The sequence below is a fragment of the Cyprinodon variegatus genome, unplaced genomic scaffold (genome assembly GCF_000732505.1).
Source record: "Cyprinodon variegatus isolate N-32 unplaced genomic scaffold, C_variegatus-1.0 Scaffold339, whole genome shotgun sequence".
NCBI classification, from domain to species: domain Eukaryota; kingdom Metazoa; phylum Chordata; class Actinopteri; order Cyprinodontiformes; family Cyprinodontidae; genus Cyprinodon; species Cyprinodon variegatus.
In genome coordinates this window covers 676,341-689,027 of record NW_015150792.1, presented here as the reverse complement: position 1 = coordinate 689,027, position 12,687 = coordinate 676,341, and the positions used below count along the sequence as shown (strand labels likewise).

Sequence of the window (12,687 nt, the reverse complement as noted above, 5' to 3'; positions counted from 1 at the left end):
CTAGCAACAATGCATGTAAGGCGGGAAACATTAGCCTTTAGATGCAGTGTGTTGAAGTAAAGACATTTCAATTAGTGGAAAAAATTGCAGGGGGTCATATAAAAAGTCTAATCAACCAACACGTCTGCGACCCCAATGCAGTACCTCAATGGACCCCCTAAGGGTCGCCGACCCGCTGTTGAAGGCCTCTGCTTTAAACCATGCAGCTTTTGCAAAGGTGCAACTTCTCTGTGATTGTTTCTTCAAATAGGAGGGGGGGCCTATTGGTCAGGGCATTGGAATCCTAAGGCTCTGAGTTCAAGCCCAACTCCCACAGACTAAACAAAGACCCTTAACCCCACACTGCTCCCCGGGTGCCGCACAATGGCAGCCCACTGCTCCCCAAGGGGAGGGGTTAAATGCAGAGAGTGAATTTCATTGCTCTGTACTTGTGACAGTGGAATGAAAACAAAAGCTGAACAAAAGCCCCAGGGGCGCAGAAGTGAAAGAAATCACAACAGAAAGGTATTTATCACTAATTTATTTACTATGATGTCAACAGCACCGTATTTGAAGGAGTTACTGTTAAACTATTATAAATAAGTCATAAGAACCATTCCTGAACATGAAGGAGGCTTAATGAACGTTTATTGCTTGCTGTCATTAAGTGTCAATTATGACACTTTTAATGCAGAATTTAAAATATCTTTGTTAGGACAAAATAACATCAGCAGAAACAAAAATGTATTTATAATGATTACAGTAAAAAATAATAACCCTTCATAAATGTGTAATAACATATCTAATTATAAGGGGTTATTTAGCTGTACCTGTAAATAATAGAATACATTATCATAATAAGTCGCTTACTAAATGTCTGACATTCTGTCATTTATGCAGCTCCTTCCTCAACTTAACTTCAGGTAATGGGATGGGGGGGGGCATTAATGACATAATTAAAATGGTCTTATGACAATTTAATCTTATGATGACACCATATTAGAATCATATTCCCCCTGTTACTCAGATTCCTCTATCCTTGTTTTTTACTTCATGCAAGTTAAAGAGGAGCCAGATTGAATTTAAAAATCGTTTTCTAAAGATTTGGAGCTGAAATTCAAAAGCAAAACTGCACAATCCCCTGTCAGCGTGTCACGAACCTCACCAAACTGCGACATTAATCCAGATTACATAAAGGATCAAGGAAAAAAAAACTAAACTATATAGTGGCTGGTGTTTTACTAAAGTACGAGAGCAGATGGTGTACACAGTAAAACCAACTCCGAAGGTCTTTTTCATTTGTAGAGGATTTTTATATTGATCTGCTTATCTTAAACAATCACAAACCCACTGACAGGTTTAGTCTGGGCCTTTTTCCACCAACGTTACTAGATGGAGCAGGAAGACATGGAACATGGCAGCATTAACGGTTATTTACAAATCATCTAAATAGCAGTTCAGTAGGTTGATTATTAACTAATGTCACTGATCTTCTAACTGCATTTATGCTTTGTTAAAACCTCAACAAGAAAATCAAAAAGAAGACAAATCAAGACTAAAGACTGAGGATTTATTCTTTTATTGGTGGGACTCCATCAAAAATATAAAATTATGATTAGAGTTAATTACAGGGTTCGTAATGAAATAATTGGATTATAATCGAAAACTATATATTAACAAAAGAAACTACTTTTTTAATCCAAAAATCCCTTTTGCTCTTAATTTATTGAATAAATGAACATATGATCCAAAAAACAGAAATATTTATTGCTTTTCGTCTTTTATTTTTGTGATTTATAAATCAGATTAGTTGAAAGTTATAATCAATTAGCTTTTTCAAAAAACAACTTGGATTTTATGCAACGTCTTTGGAAAAAAACATTACATAAACATTCAGTATAAAATAATGCCTTCCATTTAATATAGTAAAAAAATATATAGGCGTAAAATGCTGCCTTTAAGAGTTAATCTTTAGTAAAAGTTTTATTTCTAAGACTGAAAACAGAACTATAATAGCAGATCTCTGCAAATTTATATAACTGCTTGTGCTTCACACAGGACAATTACTAAATTAAACAAAGTCACGTATAGGACGTTACCAAGTAGCTTAATGGAAACGGCAACATTTCAAACCCCCCTTAAGTTCGCCAAAAAGGTTTTTATGCTAGCATGAGGGGGTTTTGCCCTTTGTGCAAAATGGTTAATTTGCAAAACAGAAGATGGAAAAAACTAGTTGGAATCAACATCGCCATTACTAGCTGACATGTCTACATTAGAACAACTCGCCAGCAACTCGTTCCTCCATTACTGATGATTTTGTGGTAAATTGCAGTTTAAACTTCCTGTATACCAAAGCAATACCTGGCGATGTAAAGCGAATGATGATTTTTTATTTTTTACATGTTTTTATTAGGGATGTAATGATTTATGAAAACCGTCCGAACCGTTCGGTTCGACTATCTCGGTTCGGTTCGCGTGTGTTGCGTTCGGTTCATGCGCTGCTCCTTTTTCTCATAGGCGAAGCGTTTACACTCCAGAGCAGAAGGTGGCGGTACTGCGACCAAAGCCAACCACCAGTAGTAAACAAGAAGAAGAAGCGAAGCAGCGTGGGTGGCTGTAGCAGAAAAAATCAGTTGTTGTGGAGAATTGTGTGGGTATGGCGAGTGGGAAAGAACAGGAGTTGGAAGACGCGCCAGCAGCACTTTATAGGTCTGCTGTATGGGACCACTTTGCATTTAGAGTGACCTACGATGACAGCGGAAAGAAAGTTGTGGATAAAAGTGCAACAGTGTGCAAGCATTGTGCAACATGTTTTATTTATGCTAACAGCAACATGACCAACATGTCAGGCTAACCCCGAAATCCCTCATAATCCCTGCACAAAGCAAATTTTTATGGGATTTCGGGGTAACAACCAACATATACCGAACCGAAAACCATAACCACGAAACCGTGAACCGAACCGAACCGTGGATTTTGTGAATCGTTCCACCCCTAGTTTTTATACAGTGGCCTACAGGAAAGGGGTAAAACAGAAGGGGAGAGACATAAAGACATGCGGCAAAGGACCACAGGATGGATTCGGACCCAGTTAATCGACGACTAATGCCTCTGTACATGGGTACAAACCACTGCGCCTTCGAAGCATGCCCCGACTTCTGACAAAGTTTCACAACAGTACGCTTTAAACCAAATGGAAACACCATGTGCGTAAATTTCCTTTTTTTTTTTTACCTAAAATTTGCTTAAAGGTTGCATTTCACTAAATGGAAACATGGCTAATGTAACTTTATTTGAAATAGTTTTTAACCTTGATATCCTCAGTCAACCAACACTTGTAATGCTAAATGTGTTACAGATATACAGGTGTACAAGAAACAACGAATACAGGTTCACACTCCGGACTTTAAAAGTGCAATTAAATATGTTGATTTTTTTATGCAGTCTATAATTGTTTAAGTATATGAATATGTGTATATATGTCCTCATAATTAAAAAGGAAAAACTTTCCAATTCCTTTTGTTTTACACTTTAAGATAAAATTGGCAATCACTTCTTAGATCAGAAAGGGGTTATAATACAGCTGTGGAGTAAAATAAATCTATATATAGAAATTTCATAAAATGTAGATTAATATTTGCTGAGGATAAATACAAAAAAATATATACATGAGTTCCCGTTTTTAAGGATAGTAAATATAAATTAAATAAAATGTGTCTGCAAACTTTTTTCGATAGTTCATAATAAAGATCACGTTGATGATTTAAAAGATGTAGCTTTTCATTTTGATAAATATTTTAGAAGTGTAGCCGGAAATAAAATCCCTGATCATTTAACAGCTGATATAAATGGTATAAATCCTTATTTAATGTTTCTTAGAGAAGTAGAGGAAAGAGAAGCTAAAGATACAGTCAATAAATGTAACAATGAAAGGTTGATTAGCATTGATATGACATTAATTAAGAAGGTGGATGAGGAAATTATAGACCAACAACTTATCATTTTTTGTATCTTTGTTTCCGTCTCCTTGAACCCCAGTCGGCCTCGGCAGATGGCCGCTCACACTGAGCCTGGTTCTGCTGGAGGTTTCCTCCTGTTAAAAGGGAGTTTTTCCTCTCCACTGTCGCTACAAGCATGCTTAGCGTGAGGGATTGCATTCGAATCAATGAGTCAATGCAATCAACTGGTTTTCCTTAGATAGAAAACTTTAAATCAATTTGACTGTATGTTCTGGTTGAACTGTAAAGTGCCTTCAGATGACATTTATTGTTAATTGGCGCTATAGAAATAAACTGAATTGACCCATCTGACACATGTTGTAATTTTCTTATGAGGAAAAAAAAAATTTCTTCTTTTCCATTATGTTCCATACTTGTCAATTCAAAATGAACGTATATTTAGCTGTGAGGTTGTATCCTTAAAAGGATTTGAAGATTTTTAAAGAGTATAAAAACGGAAATTATACTGCATCCCAATTTTGGAAGTGGTCAATAAACTTCTACGGAGTAAAATTCAACCCTAATATATTGACCCATTTAGATTGATTTAAACTAGCCCTTTTGAAAATGCTAAACAGTTAACACAATGAAAAATACTTTTAATAGTTTAAAATTTGACAGTTATCAGGGCTGAATTGAGCTAACTCTGGTATATAGTGTCAAATCTTAACACTATATACCAAATATACCAAAGTATCATCAGCATAACTGGTAATTAATTCTATGCTGTCTGGAATGCAGACTGAGAGGCACAGTGGACTCTATGAACACCATTTAAGCTTCACCAGTGCCAGTCTGGTGTCCTGCTTGCACAGTGACTGAGCTGGTGTTCCAACTGGCATCCCTCCAGTTGCAGGACAAACCAAAAATCCAAATTACACAGATAGGTTGGTATTCTATAGAAACGCTGCTAAATGTTCATTTTAAAATCAACAGTCAACAGAGATGCTTGAATTTAACTCTGTGGATCAACACCAACCCTTTGGAGGAACTAACTCTAGCATAGTTGAATTTGACAAAAGTGTTAAATTAACTACTTTTATACAAAGCCAATCGATTTTGCTGTGTGCTCAGCTTCTTTTTTTTTTCTGTATCCAATTATGCATTTTCTGCCAAAGGAATAGAGATATCAGAAAAGATTTGTCTCTAAGCTTCCCAAAAATATGTAAAATCAAGGATTTCCCTTTGGAAGTGTAGCTAAGATTTTATTCCCAGTAACAACAAAATATATAATTAACCTCTGAGCTGTTGTGCCTCAGCCTGTGATCATGTGACCATGTTGAATCCTGCTTTCAAAGTCACTTTACTTATGTATTCCTTCTATACCAGCGAGGGCAGCGTGTCAGGATTTCTGGCAGCATCAAATGAAAGCAAGGTCATTCATATGAGGAGAGATGCATTGGTCATGTTAATGTGAAAGCCTAGAGAACAGGGCGCAGACAGAAGTGCATTGTACACACATGAGAGATGCACAGACAGCAGGGTTTTCAAAGCAGGTCCCTCAGTTTTTGCCCTGGTTATTGATACCTGTCCTCTCCAGAACTCTTTACCTGCACGTCAGTAATGTGAGGGGGATATAACACCATCAGGGGGGGTTAGAAACCCCTCTACAAGACGAGGAAAATGGGGTTGCATGCATGTGTGCTTATGAGTCGAAGCGACACAGAAAGTAATGCTCCGCGCACATTTATCCTCTTATGTAACAACTTGACTAGCATAAGCATATGCAGGCTGAATAATTGCCACAACCCTGAGAAGCATAGGTGGCCACAAATGCTGCCTGATAAGAAAGTATGTCTGCTCCCCTGAGCACACGAGTATGGATCAATTTGTGCGGAGGGCCACACCTCGGCAGTCTCATTAACCTGCAGTCGGACTCAATGCGTCTCGCTGTTCTTATCACTATCACCTGCTCCAGAGATTGATCCAAATGACAACATGAGACATGGATTTCTTTTTTTCTAAAGAGCAGATAACCGTTAGCAGTAATTCCAACGGTCTGTGCATGACGCAAAGCCTGACAGAAACTTGTTTTATCCCCGAGGATTAAACACAGAAGGCGTGCAACAGCTGGGTGGCATTTAGGAAAAGAAGATGTTAGGGCAAATATATCATGTTATCAGTAGAGGTAGAGTCGGGCTCAGGCCGACTTGTAAAGTTGCAGAGATGCAGACGACAGCTGATAATTCAAAGAGACCATATTTTACGTCTCCAAGGGGGAGGGCCATTGGACCCCTGACTCTTAACCTAAATACCAGACTCTGCTAAATGAGGGTGTGTGCGGGGGGGGGCAGCTGGTAACTTAAACCAACGTGAACTTATTGTTATGGCTGATAACTGATTCCCTCCTCTCTTTTAACACTGCAAAACCAGAATGACCACAATGCTCTCTTTGCTTCCCTGCTTCACTTTTACACCACATAATCCTGCAGCATCACTAATAGTCATTCATATACAATCAATAGAAATAAAAATGGCTGTGATTGTTCAACATATTCTCATTATCAGTTCGTATGAAATCGTACGAAAAGTTATGCACACTATTTCGTACATTTTGGACGTTTTTCCTCAAAAAACCAGATCAGTGCGCATGCGCAGGCAGACAGACAAAAAAAACAGATCCGCAGACGGACGTAAAACTGGGAAAAACAGTGCAAAAATTACTTCTTCATGAATCGAACTACGTTGCTTGCTGTTTTATATCTTAGGGTTAGGGTCAGGGTTAGGGCTAATTGTATTTTGAATTCTGTTCTTGAATGGTGCGTAAGATGCGCATGCGCATACGACAAAAAAAACGTCCAAAACGTACGAAGTTACGATGCATAACTTTTCGTACGATTTCATACGAACTCATAATGAGAATAAACTGGATTGTTGGACCTAATTTACCAAAGATCAATAAGTTATAATCTTTAGGTTAAAAAAAATGAATGAAATTCAGTTAAAAATACCCAACTTTGGTCCTACCCGCTTAACCCCAGTAGGTTTAACATGTTTTGATATTTTTTATGTTGCCTAAGTCTAGCTTAACCTGCTTCACAGCTATGTCTTTGTTTTTTTTCACTTTAGTAACAGAATTATACTACAAAAATGTAAATCTAAATAAGTATCTTAATTAGTAGCGAATAGATTACCTTTGAGTTAATAAGTTATATAAATTGTCAAAGGGATATGAAATAAAACTGCATATTATCTAATTATCTTATTTTGGATAGAGGCGCACTGATCCATTTCTTTTCCGGATCCAATCCAATACCGATACTTGGGCTGAGTGTGTCAGCCGATATCCGTTACTGATCTGATTTAACTGTTGAAAGGATGAACCGTGCATCTTGCCATGTGAGTGAAGACTTTAGCCTTGGTGTAAACACTGTGGTAAGCAGCATAAGCAGCAATAAGAAAGAAACATCTCCATGTAAAGTCCACTGGATGGGATCCCGGTTATCCAATATCAAATCCAATATCTGATCCATTTAATTAGTCAAAATCGGAGCCGATATCCGGTTTGATGCATTTCTAATTCTGAGGCACTGAGACACTTTATCTGATTAAATTAAAGGCTAATACACTTATCTTATGAAATATTAAAATAATTTTTTAGAATATTTTTGCAGTGCACACCAGGGCATACAGGGCTGGATGGGCTACTGCAGTATCTTGGTAAATTTGGGTGTGACTTTTAGACTTTTTTCATAATTCTGTCCTTGTTGTGCATTATTTAAGAAACGTTCTTCCTTAAAAATATATATAAAAAAAGATAAATATAAATTTTGACAAATGAAAGACGCATATTCTGCAAGTTTAAACTCATCACTACTGTTTCTTTCCTTCTGAGAGTAAAACCAAAGAGTTGCAGAGAGGAAGCCTCTCGTCCCATGTTAAGATCCTTCATAAAGAACTGGAGGCCCCGTAGAACCAAGGAACTGTGCGCATTTCATCCTAAACTGCGCTCAAGCACGTGTTTTAGTTTGGTAAATGACCCCGAGAGGATGCAGGGGGGGATGTTTTTAGCTCATGTTGTTATTTATTTTATTTGTGGTTTGTCTTTTTGTCATCATGCAGCCCGAGGAAGCCCAGCAAAAGCGTCTCTGTTTCCCATTCATTCAGTCCAGTAAGTAATAAGGTTGATGCAAACACGGCTAAAGATGGGGGGGTGTCTTTCCTTACCGGTTGTGAAGGGTCTCCCCCTGCTGAGTGGATGGAGATGCGGTGGATGCTCGGCTCGCACTGGACGCTTTCCTCCAGGACTGGATTTAATAATAAAAAGAATAATCTCTAACCAGATCTCCTTATTGTTTGCACACAAAAAACCTGACACACATGCAGAAAAACAAAAGAAAAAAGGTCCCAGTATATGAAAGTGAGCGGAGCTAGAGCAGCTGAAGCCTGCAGAGCATGTCACCGTGCAGCCAGCCGCTGCGCTCCTCGCCCTCCTCCACAGGCACAGACCGGGACAGCAGCGCGGACAGAAGACAGCAGGAGCGCTGTGGGTTTAAGGGATGTGTGCCGATAGAGTGGATTTAAATGGGGGGGTTAGGATTACGTGGAAGGAGTTTAATTAGATAGCGCTGCTGCTATTGGCACCGACGATGCGCAAAGTCCTCCTTCTGCTCCTCCTCCTTTTCCAGATGGATGCGCGTCACGGCGAACAACAATAGTAAACCATTCTGTGTCTGTTAGACACCCTTTTACTACGGCTGTGTCTCTGTGCTGATTGGCATTGTTTCTAATACTCTACAGACTGTTTTATTCCCACACGTTTCTGTGCTGCATTATACACTGCAAAAAATGGAAATCTAAATAAGTCATTTTTTCTGAAAATAAGGGCATTTAGTTTTGAATTGAGGAGGTAAAAGAGACACTTTGCAAATGGAATTAGACAATTTACATTTAAAATAAGAAAAAACAATTGCACTTTCTTATTTCAAGTGCATATTATCTAATTGTCTTATTTTAAGAATAAAAATACTCATTCCATTGGCAAATCATCTTATTTACCTATTTATATTACCTATCACTTATTTACCTTTTTATGTGACAAACATTTTTACGGTAGAGAATTAGGGCCGCTAAAAAAAACGAAAAAAAAAAACAAAACAGTTCACTGATTTTTATATATCATTTCAGTTTAAAATAGGGAAAAAAGTCAGAATTCTGAAATTAAAGTCAGAATTCTGAGGGGAAAAAAGTCAGAATTCTTAGATTAAAATCAGAATTCTGAGGAAAAAGTCAAAAGTCTGAGATTAAAGTCAGAATTCTGAGGAAAGAAAATCAGAATTCTGAAAATAAAGTCAGAGGTCTGAGAAAAAAAGTCAGAATTCTGAGATCAAAGTCAGAATTCTGAAATTAAAGTCATAAGTCTGAGATTAAGTCAGAATTCTGAGATCAGAGTCAGAAATCTGACTTTTTTCATATTATAAAGAAATAAAATTAAAAAAATCAAGTAACTTTTATTTTTTCAGTGGCCCTAATCTATTCGTCAGGGTCAGACTAGGAGATTTTTCCAGGATTCAGTCATGGAACCAGGCCACCCTGACATGACTGACCTGGCTGAAAGGTAGTAAAATAAAATAGGGCTAGGATTTCTGTTTTGCTTCCTGAGGAACCAACTGAAAAGTTAAACAAGCTTTTATCCACCAAAAAGTAAGTTTTTCTTATGTGTTTGAGTTCGCCTTCAGCTGTGACACACATCGAAACCAAGCAGAGGAAAAGACTGGACGTAGAGAACAGCCTGGGATCTGCTGTTTGTCACACTGAGCAGCTCAGGTGTGATGATGAAAACAAAGTCAAACTAATTAGGTCACTCTGACTGTAATGTTTGTTCTGCATTTTGTTCCCAATTCATCAAATGTAAATGTGCTTATAAAGGAGTTAATCAGAGGAGCTCCAGTTTTATAAATACAGGTTTATAATATGATTTTATTTTGTATTTATTTCGATTCCTTACTTACTTCCAGCCAACATGCTTTATTTTAGTAATTGTACGTTCCACTTTTGGACATTCGTCAATACTTTTGACTGAGAGGGGAACTCATGGTATGAAAAATTGAATAAAGCTGTCATTTTTCTTAATTTGACCACTTCCTCCTCCAGCGCCACTTTTTTTGTCTCTCACCCTCTCTGCTTCACCTTTCCTCTTCATTTGACTGTATGTTTGAAGACAGAGTCCATTGCTTCTTATCCTCACTATCACCACTCTCTAGCTACACATCACAGCAGCAGCCAGCACCAGAGAGACGCTCAAACACCCTCCCTCCATACGCTGCTATCTGTGTGGTTAATATGGACCGTTGGGGCGGGAGTTAAATGAAATGAACCAATCGTCTTTCCCGTCTCACATGCTACTGGTCTCAGTGGCCTGGCCTGTGTCTCTCTCTCTCTGATAGACATGCTGCTGCTGAACCAGCAGGCTTTGAAAAAAATAAAGGAGAGAAACCAAGGCCAGCAGGCCGCTGTAGGTACCAGATCTGCTCAGGTGGTCGGATCTGCTTCTTATTCATCAACATATGGCACCTCTTCTCCACTAAACTTTCTTATTAGGGATGTTTGTTTGAAAACAAGCTTGAATATGTTCATGTACCATTATAGATGCATTCTCATTTAGAAACTTGTCAAAGAAGTAAAAAGAAAAACTATATTTTTATTTGAACCAAAAAATAACAGAATTTCCACCGTTTTTATTGTCTCCATTCCTTCAGGGAAGTTAAGTTATGCAGACTGCAGTAGATTGAAAAACAAACTTTTCCTTTTTTTTTTTTTTCTTTTACATATCATGGCTTGCAGAGGTACAGGTGTGGTTTGTGTTTTTGTTTTGGGTAAAAATTCTCTGTGGATTCTCTTTGCATTCTTCCTTCAGGCACAAAGTGTTCAGGGATGTATCTACCAGGGCTGAACCAGGCTGATTCTTTTCCCCTTTATATCATTTTTCTCTCTTCTCCTACTCCTAGTATAACCATACTGTTTTACTGAATGATTGACAGCACATAGTGATTGTGATCACTGACATCACAGCTGAATCCTCCACACCTGTAAAATGACAGAATGCATTTGTAAAGGACCTCACACCTCATAAGGACCAGGTAATTAACTGTTTTTCTTTAGCAGCACAGGGAGGCCTTTAGCTATAACATTTTCCTGGAAGCAGGAACCTTAGATCAACACGTTTCCAAAAACATCTAAACATCAGAATTTGTAGAGAATAAACATAACAAAATATTTCTAAAGGCTAATGCACGTACCTCAAATCTCTGGTAAAGTCCTGATGATTATTGTAAATAATCTTTTATTATGAATGAAGATATATACTGTGTAAAAAGATATATATATATATATAAATGCGCTCCTCGTCGGCTCCAAGCCATGGCACGTCTTGGAGCCACTTTTCTGAAAAAATAATTTTCTTCGGCTCTGGCCCAGTTTGGCGTTTCTTTGTAGGTGGCAGAAAGCCAAAGAAGCTGCTTAATGTTTGTTGCTTTTTATTCCTAATGCTAAAAAGCGCCTGCTGCTTCATTCATGCTTGTTCACATTTAGGTCAGACGCGCCTTAAGAGCATCCATCTTTGATGCTCCTGAAGCGCCTCCAGTAAAGTGTGTCCAGATGCGTCTGATCTTTTTGCTGCTCCTGTGTTCAATGGCACACACAGGGGAGTGGCGGCCATTTTTGGTATGTGTCAACTGTTACGGCTGCTAGGCGACAGAGCGTATGGGCAGTGAAAGCCAGAGAAGGATGGACCTGTTTGAAACCATACTGTAGCTGTCATGATCTGCCCTGATAACTCACCTTAATTGATCATGCCTTCCTGCTTAACTCTATCCAGCTGCTAATTGTCACTCATCTCATCCCCCCTGCAGGTTTCCCTGCATATTGGACTCAGTTCCAGCTATTAAGGGCAGATCATTGTTTGCTTTCTGTTTGTTCCCTGTTTGCCTTCTGTATTTTTGAGCTCATGTTTTCAGGCTAGTTTTATCCTTTACCAGTTGGTGAGAGCGTTTCAGCATTTCCCCAGTGATTCTGTTTTCCTGATTCCGTTCCCTATCACCCACTTGCCCTGTCTGCCCTGTCTGATCTGCCCACCTGAACCTATGTTGGACCCCTGCTGGATTCTGCCTGTCTGTGAATTTCTGTCTGAGCTGGATGCTTGACGCACGGGACCTTTAACCTTTCCTCCCAGGTGCGTCTCTGTCTGAGCTTGATGCTCAACGCACGAAACTCTGAACCTGCCTTCAGGCTCTGATAGATTCCTGGGTGGACTGAACTGTTAAGCCAGGTAAGTGACTCACTCTAATTATCATCTTCTGCTTAGATGATCATGGACGCCCCCATGTGTTTCTCTCTACAGAATCAGTGATGGTTGCGCCCCGCACCTGCAGTAGCGAGCTGCAGATCCCCAGCAGCATGCTTCTGTTCTGTTTGTTTTAATAAACATTTTGAACATTCCTACTGGCTGTCTCGTCTTGAATACTAGGCCCATCTGGCCCGTTTTATGACAATAGTGAAAACTCTTTATTGTCATGGACCTCCAAAGACCCAGTCCAGGTAGACCGGGTTCTTGGCAGATGCAGCCTGTGAAATCAAACAAACCCATAGTATGGCTGTGTGTTTCCTGGACGGGGCCGCCTTTTACAGCTGCTTTTTGTGTCTCTGCTTCTGTCTCCTTGAACCCCAGTCGACCCCGGTAGATGGCCGCTCGCACTGAGCCTGGTTCTGCTGG

The 12,687-nt window shown here is 39.0% G+C and overlaps 1 protein-coding gene across 1 annotated transcript in view; it reads right to left on the bottom strand.

Annotated features, from left to right (window-relative positions):
- Window positions 1-8,566, bottom strand: part of LOC107091479 (hippocalcin-like protein 1) — an 84,586-nt gene extending 76,020 nt beyond the window's left edge. The window contains exon 1 of the mRNA XM_015385427.1: window positions 8,145-8,566. The gene's annotated coding sequence lies outside the window, so the exon portion shown is untranslated. The remainder of the gene's footprint in view (window positions 1-8,144) is intronic.
- Between the last annotated feature and the right edge of the window lie 4,121 nt (window positions 8,567-12,687).